At 41.9% G+C, this 14,860-nt stretch overlaps 1 long non-coding RNA gene across 1 annotated transcript; it reads left to right on the top strand.

Annotated features, from left to right (window-relative positions):
• Positions 1–7: 7 nt before the first annotated feature.
• Positions 8–10,183, top strand: LOC149445939 (uncharacterized). The gene is made up of 4 exons (XR_016306297.1): positions 8–163; positions 642–798; positions 2,230–2,481; positions 9,896–10,183. It is a non-coding gene; the product is annotated as an uncharacterized LOC149445939 (long non-coding RNA).
• The last annotated feature ends 4,677 nt before the right edge of the window (positions 10,184–14,860 follow it).

Consider the following 14,860-nt stretch of genomic DNA (forward strand, 5'->3'; position numbering starts at 1 on the left):
TCACATATATTACGCACATGCAGGGTTTCCCATTACTGTAAAGATGCATAGCTGTCTTCGGAACATAGTGCACGTCTCACTATTTTTACTAGCGGATGCAGACTAGCGCTCTGATCGGCAGGCTGACACTTCCTCTTTATCAGACTGTTACAGACCAAACTAAGTAATGCATAGAGAAATCTGTCATGAGAAAATAGAAAGATACTTATTGCTATACCTTCTGAAAATTCTAGTTGTCTGGCTGACATGCTGTCTTTCAAAATTAAAGCGGTATTAAACCCAAAACCAAAAATGTATTATATTGCAGCTTACCAATGATTAGATGTGGTGGCTGCATTAGTTTTCTTTTTTTCGGCTTTTTTCTCTCTGTTTTCACCTGGTGATCTGGCCAGTAACACACCTTCTGTATTAGTGAGACACTACTTTGGAGGAATGAGCACAGGACACAGCAGACAGCAGCATTGTCAGTCTGGGTGGGATGGGAGTGTTAGATGTATTAGCAGATTTTAATACAATAACAAACTGAACCCAAACTCCAGCTCACACTTTATAATCAGTTACAGCAAACAGTATTTTTTCCTTTTGGGATAAAAGTTTTACATGAATAAATAAGAGCTGATAATTTTTTTCACCCCTGCCAGTGGTAAATGGATGGCCTCATCAATGTAAACGGATACATTCTGCAGAAGAGCTTGAACTTTGGAAAAACAGCAGACTTACTGGCTGAATCACCAGAAGAAAATCAAAGAACGAAAGCCAAAAAAAGGAAACTAACACAGCCATCACATCTAAAAATTGGTAAGCTGCAATATAATAAATGTTTACTCTTGGGGTTAATACTGCTTTAAAGCCTGACTTTTTTTCTAAAATGGCTGTAAAGGCTGAAGGGTTTTTACCTTCATGCATTCTATTCATGAAGGTAAAAAAACCTTCTGTGTGCAGCAGCTCCCCCAGCCCCCTAAATACTTGCCTGAGCCTCATTGCAAACCAGCAATGTGAATGACAGCCTCGGCTGCCCCAGGTCTCTGCCTCTTCATTGGCTGAGACAGCAAGCAGGGGCCATTGGCTCCCACTGCTGTCAATCACAGCCAGTCAGCTAATGAGGAGAGAGGGGGTGGGGCCAAGTCATGGCTCCATGTGTGCATGGACACACGGAGCAGCGGGTGCCCCCAGCTGCTTGCTGTGGGGGCGCCCAATAGACAGGAGGAGCCAGGAGAGCCTGCGGGGTGACCCGAGAAGAGGAGGATCCAGGCTGCTCTGTGTAAAACACAGCATACAGCAGATAAATATAGACATGGTTGTTATTTTACAAAAAAAAAAAAGAACCTTTAGAATCATTTTAAGCTTTAGGTAGAGTAAAGAAGGGTAAGAACCCCTGGCAGTTTATATTTTGCTGTCTATGCTCCCCTAGGGTAATTTCTATATACCTTCTGACCCAAAGGCGCAACAGGAGGTTCCAAAACTCTCCCAGAGTCAAGGGAATTCCACTCGTAGGTGTCCCTGGAACAGGTGTCCTCATTGGAAGGGTTCCCCTTACCTCTTGATCTGGGAATTTTGGTTTTCATCTCACTTTCTTTGTAGATGACAGTGGTCACCAGTACAAATACTGAAGATAATCCTCCCAATGAGGACACAGAGGGCAATAAGAACATGAAAGAGGGACTGACACTTCCCCACCCAATCCAAAACTAAAAAATGGTTTTGGCTAGTAAAATACTAAAGCAGAATTGTTTTTAATCCTTATGCTTCTAGCCTTAATAAATAGAAAGGTAAATTATATTATCTTTACTTGTTTTTAAAGCAGAAATTTGGGAAAACATTTTAGAACCATGCAGTGGGGCCACTGTATGGGCTAACTGCTCATTTTTGTCTAGGGATGATAACAGTGAAGATATACTTACCGAATCCACCGATCTTCGGAGTGTCAGACCGGTCCTCACCACTTCTGCACGCTAGCGGTCTTGTGAATGGACTGTTCCTGACGTCATCACACCCATAGACAGGCTTCAGGCGTAAGGACAGCAGGAACAGTCCACCGCTGGACGTGGGGGAGCACAGTTTATCAGAAGATCAGAGGACAGAGTAAGTATAACTCTTCCCTAAATCCTTGGATAAAGCGAGCAGTTTTCCCATGCAGTACGGGCAAAACCCCACAGCATGGGAAAATAAAAAAATTTACATGGAGTACTGCTTTATCTTTTTTGTTCTACATTTCTTCCTTGTTTATAGCCTAGGCCAAAATGATATCACAAATCCCAGGAGACTTCATGGGCATTTCTTTCACCTGGAGAAAGGTATATCTCAGCTAAGCACACCCTCCTGCCTGCATGCCTGAACTAAGGGCAGATGGATCCCAGGAAGTAAATGCTACATGAATCATCTGCCCTTACTCAAGATGGCCAGAGATAGAAAAGCTAGGGGGCTGTTTTTCAAAGTGAATTCTCAACAAAATAAAGCACAGAGACATGGATGGATGGGTGAGTTTGCTTTGAATATTAAAAAAGAGTGTTTTAGTTTGTGGTGCTCAGTTACAGTTAGGTTCCACTTTAATATGAGTTCTTCTTTTCTAATCTACATGCTAGTTCCTCGTTAATGACTACAAGTATTGAAATCAGTGTGTTAGTATAACAGGTAACTAGTATTTTCAGAAGCAGATCAGCAATGGCAGCCCACATATTGCTCTCATGACGGGTTTTCTTTAAGGGTCTACCGTTAATAACTAACTATGGTGGAAAACATTGTACGCTTTCAGGTTACAAGTTCTCTTCATATGGCAGATTGCCTTAAAAGCTTGCAATGATTTCTGCTTTAGTTAACTATTAATGATATCACAGTAAATGTACTTTTGTTATTATGATCCTCAGATGTTCTGCACATGTTATTTTGCTCTTTTATACACCCACCGCTTTCGTTCTTGACTTCCATTTGCAGTATGTCACATTTACAGTAGTGTTTGATTATTAGAAATAGTTACACTTTGCTTTAGCTATATCTATATACTTTCAATGGGCGCTGGAGATTGTGTACACTTTGAAGGCTCATTTAATCCTGAAGTGCTTGACATAGCACAGATGTATTACATTTTTAGAAGCCCCCATTTGGTTCACTTAAATGGGTAGATTTAGGTCAATGCAACTGCACCATACCAAGCTGTTTTCAGTGCAATATACGTTGATGGGAGTTGGTCCTTCTGTGAACAATGGACTCCTGTTGATGTATCCTCAGGAGCAGACTGAGCATTTGGAAACTCGGGCACTGCCCGAGGGCCTGGGGTCAGTAGGGGGCCCCATGAGATGCCCCTGGTACCTTTTTCATAGGCTTTTTTGAGTTTGGGCAAGGACACAGGGGCCCCATGATCCCCTATTGCCCGGGGGCCCCATGAGTTGTCAGTCTGCCCCTGTGTATCCTGCATGCTGTTTTAAGCACCTAAATGCTTGACAATGTTTGGTATCATCTCAAAACCAACATGAAGCAGCCTGTCATTAACATGAATGTTTACAGCAGTGCTGTTATAAACACAAGTACACTGTACAAGCTTTTGCAAAAAAAATAGAAAACCAATTCAATCCAAACTGCAGTTAAAGCAACAGTTTTTCCTTAAAGTATAAAGGTTCTACATAAATAGATAAAAGCTGATTTTTGTAAGCACCCCTGTCAGTTGTAAATGGTTTGTCTCATCCCTGTGCTACTTTTGCAGGGCAGTTTGTTCTGTTGAAAAACAACAGACTTACAGGCTGGATCCCCAGATGAAAATAAAATCAGGGTCCTGCAGCCTTATAGGAAAATCAGGGGGAATAAAAACTCCTCCTAGAAGCTTTAACCAGTGCTCTGCTGGACACTGATAGAAGTCAAAAGACTGCTCTAACTGCTGATGAGAAAAGGTATTTAGCAGTTTATAGTTACTAAAATAGTTGCATTTCCATGTTGTGTGTACCGTGGGAGATCAGATATAGTGAATGCAGGATCCTGGGTTTAGTAACACTCACTAACTCATTGGTCAAAACAAATGCATACACTGCTAAAGGGAGTCTGGGAAGAACAGGAAAGAAGAGGAAACCTTCCTCACAACAGTATCACATATACACTTCTATTCCAGCCTCGACTTATTCATCAGCTACATTAAACACAATATAGACTTAAAGTGTACCAAAAGCCTAAACATTTTTGTTGGTGTTGAAGTGGAAAAGACATAGAGCCTCTGTTAGGCTTTTATAGCTCGGGAAGTAGAAGAAAGGTGTAGGTGATTGTATCTTTTAAACCTGCATCTGGAGCCCTCATACTATGTACTTCAGGATCAGTCCAGTACACAGTTTGTTAACTCCTGATGAAGAGGACCCTTCTGAACCCCCAAAACGTGTTGAATTTTTATGATATACTAGAAGAGTCTGAAAAAAATGGAATTTGGAGTTTATACATTCTGCTTTTATTGCCTTCCTCTTTGCACATCCATTGCCCCCTCAAGGTTTCTAAAGCGGTTTGTGTACCTGCTGGGGGCATCTGCCCTCTTTCTTTGTCCTGATATCATTGTCATGGGGCAGAAAAGGATGGGAAATCCACATTTTTACAGTTAATATGAGAGCAGGTCAAAAGGGGAAATCTTCCCGTGGGGACTACTGCTGTGGTGTAAACTTTCTAAAGCTGACCATACATGGTTAAATCGGCGCATCGAAAAAACTGAACTGATTCCCCCATCCACACATTCGATGTGGATGACGGTATCCCTCCCGTTATGTCATGGCATTCTGACAGCGGGACTCCCACGCTCATTAGCTGCAAGCACTGATCGAATGGTAATTTTCCAGTAGGACCGTTTATCCGAAGTCGATTGGTAGTTCTAATGGACAGGAATGGCCATAGATGGATCACAATTCTGACGATTCCTGCTGAACCAGCCAAATTTCAATCCATGGCCAGCTTAAGAGGGGATTTCCTTACTTTGGAATTTCCTCTATTTATTGTTGTGTCTTCTAGACGGGAAGTGAAGGAAAAGTTGTACCAAGAGGACATGGAAAACAAAGTGATCTTGCAGGGGGTTTTAAACATTTACTTTACTCTTTCCAAAATGAAAAAGAAACTTCTGGCTAAGCATTAAAATAGTATTAATTTTTTTTTCTTATTTCTGGTTTACTAAGGGAACTTACACTATAAAGAATTTTTGCAAATTATGTTCCCAATCACTTACATTTTGATATAAAATCTGTTTGCTTTGTGTCTCTCAGCACTCGAACCTCTGGTCTGGGAACGTGCACTATACACATCACATAATGGTCACATGACCACATTGCATTGGCTCTAGCGTATAATCCAGACCGACAGTGTGCACATGAGAGTGACTACGGCAGACCCCATGGGATCTTGAAAGGCGATGTAGCCACCCTATAGACAGACACATTTTAAATACCAAATGCAAAGCAGCTGCAGGTGCACTGCAAAAACAGAATGAGCACTTTTCAGTAAAAACTGGTGCAAATATAAAAACTGTTCGAAGGCATGACTAATTGTAGCATAAGTAGTAATAGCAGCACTGATTAGCTGAATGGATTAGCTATGTCATTTCAAACATAGAGTAATAAATAAAAGGGGAATTTCCCATTTAAATGACCCTTTCCTATGTCAATATAAAAAAGGTTGGCATCATTTAATTTATAGGGTTTTTTTTTATTTGCACAATATGAAGTCAACCTTCAAGGGGACAGAATAAAATGATTTTAATTTTTTTTGGTTTATGTCTGAATGGGATCAGCATGAAAGCTGTGTATTATTTGGGAATAATTATCCATTACTCTTTTTTGGGAAGTACTCTTGGTTAAACTTATTTTCAAACTCAAACTAAGCACTTTTGAATTTCATGAAATGAATATATTTATTATGGGGTAATTTTTCCTCTCTTTTTTTTTTACATTGCTGTTTACCGGTAGCTAAAGTGGAGGGCTTGCATCTGTTTGTCTGCACTGTGCCACATTTGCGACTTCATTTGCATGACTTTCAGAAATTTCTCTTTTCATTTCTGCCAAATGTCTGTGTAAAAAGAATGTATTCAACAGTTATTACACTATTAATAAATGTGCTCTATTACGTTTTCCATTCATATTTTTAGTATTCAATACAAACAATTGTTTCCTTCTTTGCCTTAATCAATTTTAAAGAATGTAGCAGACATAATAATAGAAATCTTTAAGGCTCAGTTTACACTTGAGGGAAGGGGTCAGTAAATTAGGCAGTTGAGCTACATTTTTACCACTCCCGCAACCACCCCTCTTAACCAGTTGACCTCTGCCCTACAGCAGAAGTACTGCTACAGGGCTGCAGGACCACACAAAATCATGTATATTATTATTATTATACAGTATTTATTTAGCGCTAAAAGGTTTGCTCAGCACTGTACATTATAGTGGGGGACAGAACATGAGACAATACAGCAACAAAAAAAAACACGAGGGATTCAAGGGCCCTGCTCTTTCGAGCCTACAATCTAGGAGATATAAACGTGATATTCATTTCCGGGTAGGGTGCACGTACGTGCCGCCCTACCTGTCCTGCTATTGGCAGCTAGAGATGTCAATCACTGGGTCCCGGCTGGCGATTCCTGGCTGGCACTCGGTGATGGTTGGGGAAAGCTGACAGGGGAGAGACCTGTATATAAACAACACAGGTCTCTCTGCTGTCAGCATGGACCAGGGGCGGACTGACAACTCATGGGGCCCCCGGGCAATAGGGGATCATGGGGCCCCTGTGTCCTTGCCCAAACTGAAAAAAACCTATGAAAAAGTTACCAGGGGCATCTCATGGGGCCCCCTACTGACCCCAGGCTCTCGGGCAGTGCCCGAGTTTCCAAATGATCAGTCCGCCCTTGGCACGGACATTCTGCTTTGTATCTCTCTGCACAGCATGACTCCCTAGTAAAACACACACAGCACATACAGTAAAATAACTCACAGCACACAATTAACCCTTTGATCGCCCCAGATATTAACCCCTTCCTGACCAGTGTCATTAGTACAGTGTCAGTGCTTTTTATTAGCCCTGATCACTGTATTAGTGTCACTGGGGATGTCAGTGGCAGTAAGTCAGTCCCAGTTCCCACCCAGTGTTAAAGTGCCTGCCGCAGTCCTGCAGTCCTGCTATAAGTTGCTGATCACCGCCATTACTAGTATAAAAAGTAAATAAATTAAAATTCCACTATATATACACCGCCATTTGTAGAAGCTATAACTTTCACGTAAACCAATTCGTTTACACGTATTGGGATTTTTTTTAGCAAAGACATGGCGCACAATACATTTTGGCCTAAATTTATGAAGAAATTAGATTTTAAAAATGTTTTATTGGATATGTTATATAGCAAAAAGTATTTTATTTTTTTCCAAAATCGTCTACCTAAGACAATGGGATGGGAGTGTATACATGTTGTGGTTGTGATGGTTTGGCGTAAATGATCCCCCAGTTGTATTTGGGGGGCAGTATCACCACCAAACTCAACCCATTCAAGTGAATGAGGACATGTATTTGGGGGGCAGTATCACCACCAAACTCAACCCATTCAAGTGAATGAGGACATGCCGCAACAGTGAGTCAAACACTAGGCTTGCAGTAGAGGAGAAATATTCCCATTAAAAAAGGCTGTTCAGCTGCCAAAAAACAAAACATTCTGGAGGTGGCAATTGATGCCTGTTAACCACTCATCACCACCCCAGATCACTTTTCATAGACACTACAAGTGTAAACGAGCCCTTAGCACAATGACTTCACATAGCAGCTATGACATTTTTATGTGTAGATTAAAGGTACAGAGGGTGGTTTGAGTCAGTGGCACTGATTAACTAAAGCAAAGGAACTCTGTATCTGCACTGATCTCAGGTCTTATAATTCAAGCTGTGTTACTGCATTAGCAGAATAACACATAATTCATAAAATGAGTTACTGTGTATCTCCAATATCACCTTTTAAATCACCAGTGTTACGCTTTGCTTCTTATCATGATCCATTGTCAAGCCAAAGAAAGTTGTCGCAGTGTGTCTGATGGCTGACCATTATTGTTCCCTGGGAGATCAGCAGGCAGTGATTGAAATTATGAACACCAATTGCTATTAACAGGGAGATTACAGATACCCATAGACATTGGATTGCATTTGTAAAATTAATCTGACAAAAAAATCTATCCTATGGAAGCTCTCTCATCCAGATTATTTTGTTATGTTTTGTCCTTTTAATAATTATTGTACATGCTCTCTGTGTTGGAGTTTGTGATCCCCCTCTAGATTGGGCTTTGCTTTGTTGGCATGCCCAGCATGGAAGGGGTCCCCCGGTCCACCTTTGCAGCCGGGGGGGGCCCCTTTTTGCGGCCTTGTAGAGTGAAGGGGCAGAATTCTCTCTGCTCCTCATGCTCCAAATTGGTCCTTTCCTTCCGTGTCGGCAGTGGTCTCCAACATGGCGCCCACTCAATCTCCAGAAACCATTTTCCGGGAGCCGGTTGTGACGCTAGTGCGTATGATGCGAATGTGCCTGCGCAGTTGTGTTGAACGCGGGGAACCACAATATAGGCGCCATCTTCCTGTCGGGAGGATGCATATCTGCATATGGGAGGAGAAATACATACATTACAATACTATTGGAACCAGGAGCGGACTGACAAATCATGGGGCCCCTGGGCAATAGGGGATCATGGGGCCCCTGTGTCCATGCCCAAACTCAAAAAATCCTATGAAAAAGGTACCAGGGACATCTCATGGGGCCCCCTACTGACCCCGGGCCCTCGGGTCGGGCAGTGCCCGAGTTTCCAAATGGTCAGTCTGCCCCTGATTGGAACTATATAAGGCTCTAAGTATTGTGACTCGGAGGCAGCTTTCAAATTGTGTTCGGTCCCTGGGGGAACCACATGTACCACGCCTGTTCCCGACCCTTGATGGGTCAAAGTCTGAACAGCAGACCTTTGATGTTCAACTTTTACAGCACTGTGCTTCTATATAGTTCATGGTGAACTTCAAGAATGTAAGTGACTGTTTTGAATGCCTAGAATACAAGAAACTTTCATAGTTTAGATACCTAAGTGACTATTTCTTTTTTTGATGGTACATTTTTAAACTATGGAGGGATAATAAGATTGGTTCAAATATTCATTTACCATATATTTGTTCATGTGATATACATGATGAATGTTTAATTAATTTTTGGTCCCTTTTATATAAAATAAAAGAAATAGCACTCCTTCAGATATGTTTTTGATGCCTTGTGCTATATATTCTTGGGATATCAATAAATAGGACATCACATTAATTGATACGCTTTATCACTACAGTATTCTTCAATGTGGCGCCTGTGGTTCCTGCATGTCAAGTGATAACCTCATGCTACATATGGGGGGGGACTCATTCTCCAAAATACAGCAAAGCATTTTAAGTTTGATCAATTTTGGTGGTATGTAAAAGATGTGTAAAGTTGGTTTCTCAACTCTTGGACCATAAACAATATGTATAAAGGTTTAACTATTGATAATTATTGTTTTAGAGCGGTATCCTTTCCCTGAGGAAGAATCTGCACTAAAGTATTAGAAACGCGTTGGATTTAGGCTGAATGTACTTGTAGGCTGCAATCAAACGCGTTTCTAATACTTTTACTCAATGTACTCAATTGAGGCTGCAAGATGGAATTCAGCTTTAAAGGATGCCACTAACATTTCAATGCAATAATTACAAATATTGTCAAACAAATATGTTGTCAAGAATTGTTATATTCTACTGGGGAAATATGTATTGCTGTGTCAAATAAATGTCAAATCTCTTTTAAAAAAATTTTGGCTTTTATATATTCTAAGGTTGCCTTAAAAATCCCACCAAATGTAAGGTACAGATTTCTCCAATGGAAGCTCTCTCATTGAATCTGTACGTCTTTTTTGCAGTAACCTTCTAAGCTGACCGATCTCAGGGGAAAGACCGACCATCTGAATTGGATTTATCCAATGACTGCTATTGTTTCCCTAAATTAAAGTCTGAGACATGGGTGTCTGCCCAGTGAGTAAACATTCATGTTTATGGAAAGATCTTTTTTTGTTTCATTATTTTTATTTTTTTCTAAACAGGGACAGATAATCTAGAACAAAGAGTCATGGGATATGGAATATCAGGACGTATAACCAATTGCCTGATTTGAAGAATATGGTAAATGAGTATATGATATGAAACTCTGAAATGAGTTACAAGGGTAATAAACAAATTTGCAATTATTCATATCTAAGGACTATCTTTATGTGGTTATCCTCTTGCTTAATAAGCAATATCTGCTTACATAGGGGTGGTAAGGTATTATTTACCATTAAGGTGGAGGAACAGAAAAATGGAAAAAAAAAGTAAAATGGGGTTAAAGAGGTATATCAAAGAGGTATATAAAAAGAGCAGAAGTAAGGATACAAAGATAAAGAAGAATTCTTACAACAGAAAGGTTTATAATATGGCTTTGTATCTATTTTCTTACTTGCAAAATAAAATGTTTCAGTCAGATCAATATCAAATATTGATTGTAAATATTTTGCAGCATTTCTTGACCCAGCAGGTGGCGCTGTAGTTGACTTATCATAATTAGCTTTGTATCTGCGCTGATAGTAGCCCATTTAGAAGAACTCAGTAGGGATGAGTTACAAATTCTAACTTTACATGTGCAGCTAAATTGTGTTCCGCAGAGGATGAGGAGGCTTCTTCACTGCTTGTTTTAACCCCATAAATGCTGCACCAATGAGCCTCTTTTAAGCTAATAATTTATTGCGCTTTCTGCTGACTGTTAAAAGTTAACATTGTTTCTAAGTCTGTGGACAAAAAACACCTCCACCATATTTTAGGAGGATGAAAAGTGGTATTTTCTTAAGCCGGCCATAGGTGGATCGATTCTTGACCTGTTCAGCAGGGACCGGCCAAGATCTGATCTATCTATGGGCATGATGATTGTTGATGGATTGACTTGGGTACAACCAGCATGTCAGATTTTTAGCATGCGATTACTGCCTGCTGCTATAGCCTCTAGCAGCAAGCATTGCTTTTTCTCAGCAGGGATGGCTCCCCACTGAGAGAACAACATGGCTCCATAGGAGGATTTCCCCTGTTCTGTCCCCACATGAAGGCGAATGAAGGTATAACTGATAATGGCTGTGTAACTTCCTACCTTCGTATCCAAGCAGTGGAGCAGCCCGGACCAGCAGATGCTCAGGTTAGATGGATCCAAACGTATACACGGGAATGAAATCAGCGTGGGTTTATTTGGTCCAAATACAGCGACAAACAGTGATACAATACTGTAAGGTAGTAGAGGTATTGATGCTGTCCTGTGATATCTTTCCTGAGGCTAACTGCTGGTCAAAAACTGATGCCTTCACAAGCCCAGGGTATTGAATGTCCTGTCACACAGCTATAAAGCACATAAAATGGCTGCAGGAAGCGACCAGACCCAAGGCTTGCCTAAAACCATGCCCAGCAGAGGAAAAACTTTACTAGCAAGAACAGAGGCTTGCAGCATGCAAATTCTGGCCAGCAGATGGCAGCAACAGATCAATACATAGAAACAAACGTGGTGAAATAAGAATTGGTGATACAATGCACAGTTAAATAACAAATATGAGGAGAACAGCACACTCCCCGTCTGAAATTCCATAAGGGATTTCACTATGACGAATGTCCATAAAATATAAAACAACCTGTAACAAAGAACATGTTAGAATGCAATAAACATAACAATATAGTAGATTCCGAGTTGGAATAGAGAAGATCCATGAAGTTCAAGTTCAGTAGAGTTCACCCAGCAGGAATGTTCTCGATGGGTAGTATCAAAATGAGTTCGTTAATTGGCCTTGCGAACATTTTAAGCTCACCCTTTCTGAAGATCTTCAACTCCACTTTACGGACCTTGCCATCCTTGCTAGGAAGAACCTTTGTAATTAGTCCCATAGGCCAGTCAATCCGTACAGTATGTTGCTCCTTCATCAACACGAGTTCACCTTCTTTTAGGTTTGGTTTGTGGTGTTGCCACTTTCTTCTTCCTTTAAGAATATTGAGATACTCTTTTCGCCACCTGTTCCAGAAGTAATCAGCTAGGTATTGTACACGTTTCCAGTGTTTTTGGTAGATATTCGCATGAGTAAATTCTCCACTAGGCATTAGCGTAATCTCAGTTTTTTGGGTAAGTAGGATAGCTGGAGTCAGTACGGCTGGTGTTTCAGGATCCATAGATACTGGCACGAGGGGTCTAGAATTGATGATGGCTGAAACTTCAGCAAGAAGGGTGACTAGAGTCTCATGTGTGAGTCTTGAAGAGTTTACATCCATCAACATAGAATTCAAGATGTTGCGTGAGATTCCGATCATTCTCTCCCAGGAGCCGCCCATGTGGGAACTATGAGGAGGATTGAAAATCCAGGTGCAACCCTTTTCCGCCAAGTGATCTTGAATGGATTTGGTGTCTATGTTCAGTTCTCTACAGGCTCCAATAAAGTTGCTTCCACGGTCAGACCTCAACTGTTTCACTGGTCCTCTGATTGCGAAGAACCGTCTTAAGGCATTAATAAGGCTGGATGTGTCCATGGATTCTATGACCTCTAAGTGAACGGCTCGCACACTCATGCAAGTAAATAGTACAGCCCAACGCTTACTGTTTGCGTGACCGCCACGGGTCCTGCGTGTGGACACCATCCATGGCCCAAAGACGTCTAGGCCAACGTAGGTGAAAGGCGGCTCTGTACATAGTCTGTCCGCAGGCAAATCAGCCATTTGTTGGTGTAGTTGTTTTCCTCTAGCTTTGCGACAGTGAACACAGTCATGCACTACTTGGGCCACACGTCTTTTCATACCTATAATCCAAAGGCCAGCAGATCGTAACTTGCCCTCAGTGATTTGCCTGCCCTGGTGTTCAGTCTTTTTGTGGTAGTGTCGGATCAGCAAGACGGTGATATGGTGTTTGCTGGGAATGATGAGAGGATTTTGTTCTGCAACTCTTAGGTGGGCTTGATTCAAACGACCACCAACTCTGAGCAAGCCAAAACTGTCAATAACTGGATTTAAGTTGGCAAGAGGGCTTTTTATTGGAATCTGCTGTTTGTTGTACAAGCACTTCCATTCTATATTGAATTCCCCTTGTTGGACGTGACGTATTATGAGGGACTCACTATGAGAGATGTTCTCCGCAGAGAAGGGTTTATGGCAGATGTGATAATCCTTATCTTTGTGAGTATTGTGATAACATTTCGCAATGTGCACTAACCTTGCGTTAGTCCTGACGAGTCTCATCCAACTGGAGAAACGTTCAAAGCGCTGGCAACCGAGGCTGGAGGTTTGCTTTGTTCCAGTGACCAGTGCACTAACTTCAGTGCAGATTTCTGGATCATTATCCGGATCCTGGATGCTGAAAACTTCCTGTAGCCATTTGTTCACCTGTCCTAGCAGAAACTCCGGACCTGTAAGCCAAGTAGAGTTAGTAAAGGAACCTACAGACATAGGTCTAGTGGCATGATATACTCCGAATGAAGGCAAGTATCAGCACTCGTCGTTCTTCCTTAAGGATGGAGCTGGTTCTGCATGGTTGTTATTGAATATTTTATCCATAAAGGCGACGATGTGTTTTCTCATTTCAGGCTTGCTGTTCATGGTACGCTGAAGAGAATTAAATCTAGACAGAGCTTGTTCCCGGTTGTTCGGGAGTCTTACCCTGGTAGCTCGGAAGGGTAATGGAGAAACCCAGTGATTGGTTTAATCTTTAAAGAACTCACTGTCCAATTATCTTGACAAATTCTCTGTCCTCTACTGACAAGGCTACTTTATCGTCGTCCTTGGTTGTATGAAAGACTGATCTCCCCACGTTGTCAGTAAAGAGTGGAGTAATGACGTCAGGTAGTTGTACGAGGCCTGGAGACTTCTCTTTCACCTCATAGTGATGAGGACACGGCTTAATGCAAGTTGTGCGTCCATCTGCACACACGTACGTTTTGAAGGAGTCGATTTCTGGTTGATCTAAGCATACATTTCCTATGATTACCCATCCCAAGTCCAGTCTCTGGGCATATGGCGTAGTCAGGACCATTACACTGTTGACGCACCTTGTGTACCCTTAGATTGTCTCTGCCGAGCAGGAGTAGAATCTCGGCGTTGATGTCCATAGGTGGGATAACGTTGGCTAGGTGCCTTAGGTGAGGTTGGTGAAATGCAGCTTCTGGGGTAGGAATCTCATCCCTATGGTTGGGTATTTGATCACATTTGATCAGCGTCGGTAAGGGTATTTCCGTATTCCCACTGACAGGAGAAGCGATGAATCCTTGTGCCCTTCTGCCGCTAGTCTCTATGCGGCCCGAGCAGGTGTTTAAGGTATAGGGTTCGGATGGTCCCTTTATTCCAAAGGCTTCAAAGAATTTAGGACCTGCTAGCGACCGGTTGCTTTGGTCGTCGATGATGGCATACATTTTTACTGCCTTTTCTGGTAGTCCCTCTGGGTAGACCTTGATTAGGCATATTCGGGCACAACATTTCTCGCACTGGCCCTCCCCACATACATCCAAGCATGAGCAGGAAACAGCAGTCGCTGCATTAGCGTAATTTTGGGGCTCCCCGCCATGACTTGGAGCAGGACTGGTGGTGACGGCAGTGGGTGAATCTCTGGAGAGTGGGATTGGGTGCATAGCTGAGGCATGTCTTTCACTATGACACTCCTCACACTTGATGACAGATTTACAGTCCTTAGCCATGTGCTCCAATGAAGCGCAGCATCTGAAACATACCCCGAGCTCGGTGAGGATTTACTTGCGCTCCTGTATGGTTTTGGATCTAAACCCTCTACATTTGTTCAGAGAGTGTGGTTTTTTATGAATGGGACATTCACGATTGAAGGTCTTATC

The sequence above is a fragment of the Staurois parvus genome, unplaced genomic scaffold (assembly GCF_062004578.1).
Source record: "Staurois parvus isolate SC_StPar_1 unplaced genomic scaffold, SC_StPar_1.0 ptg000704l, whole genome shotgun sequence".
Taxonomy (NCBI): Eukaryota; Metazoa; Chordata; class Amphibia; order Anura; family Ranidae; genus Staurois; species Staurois parvus.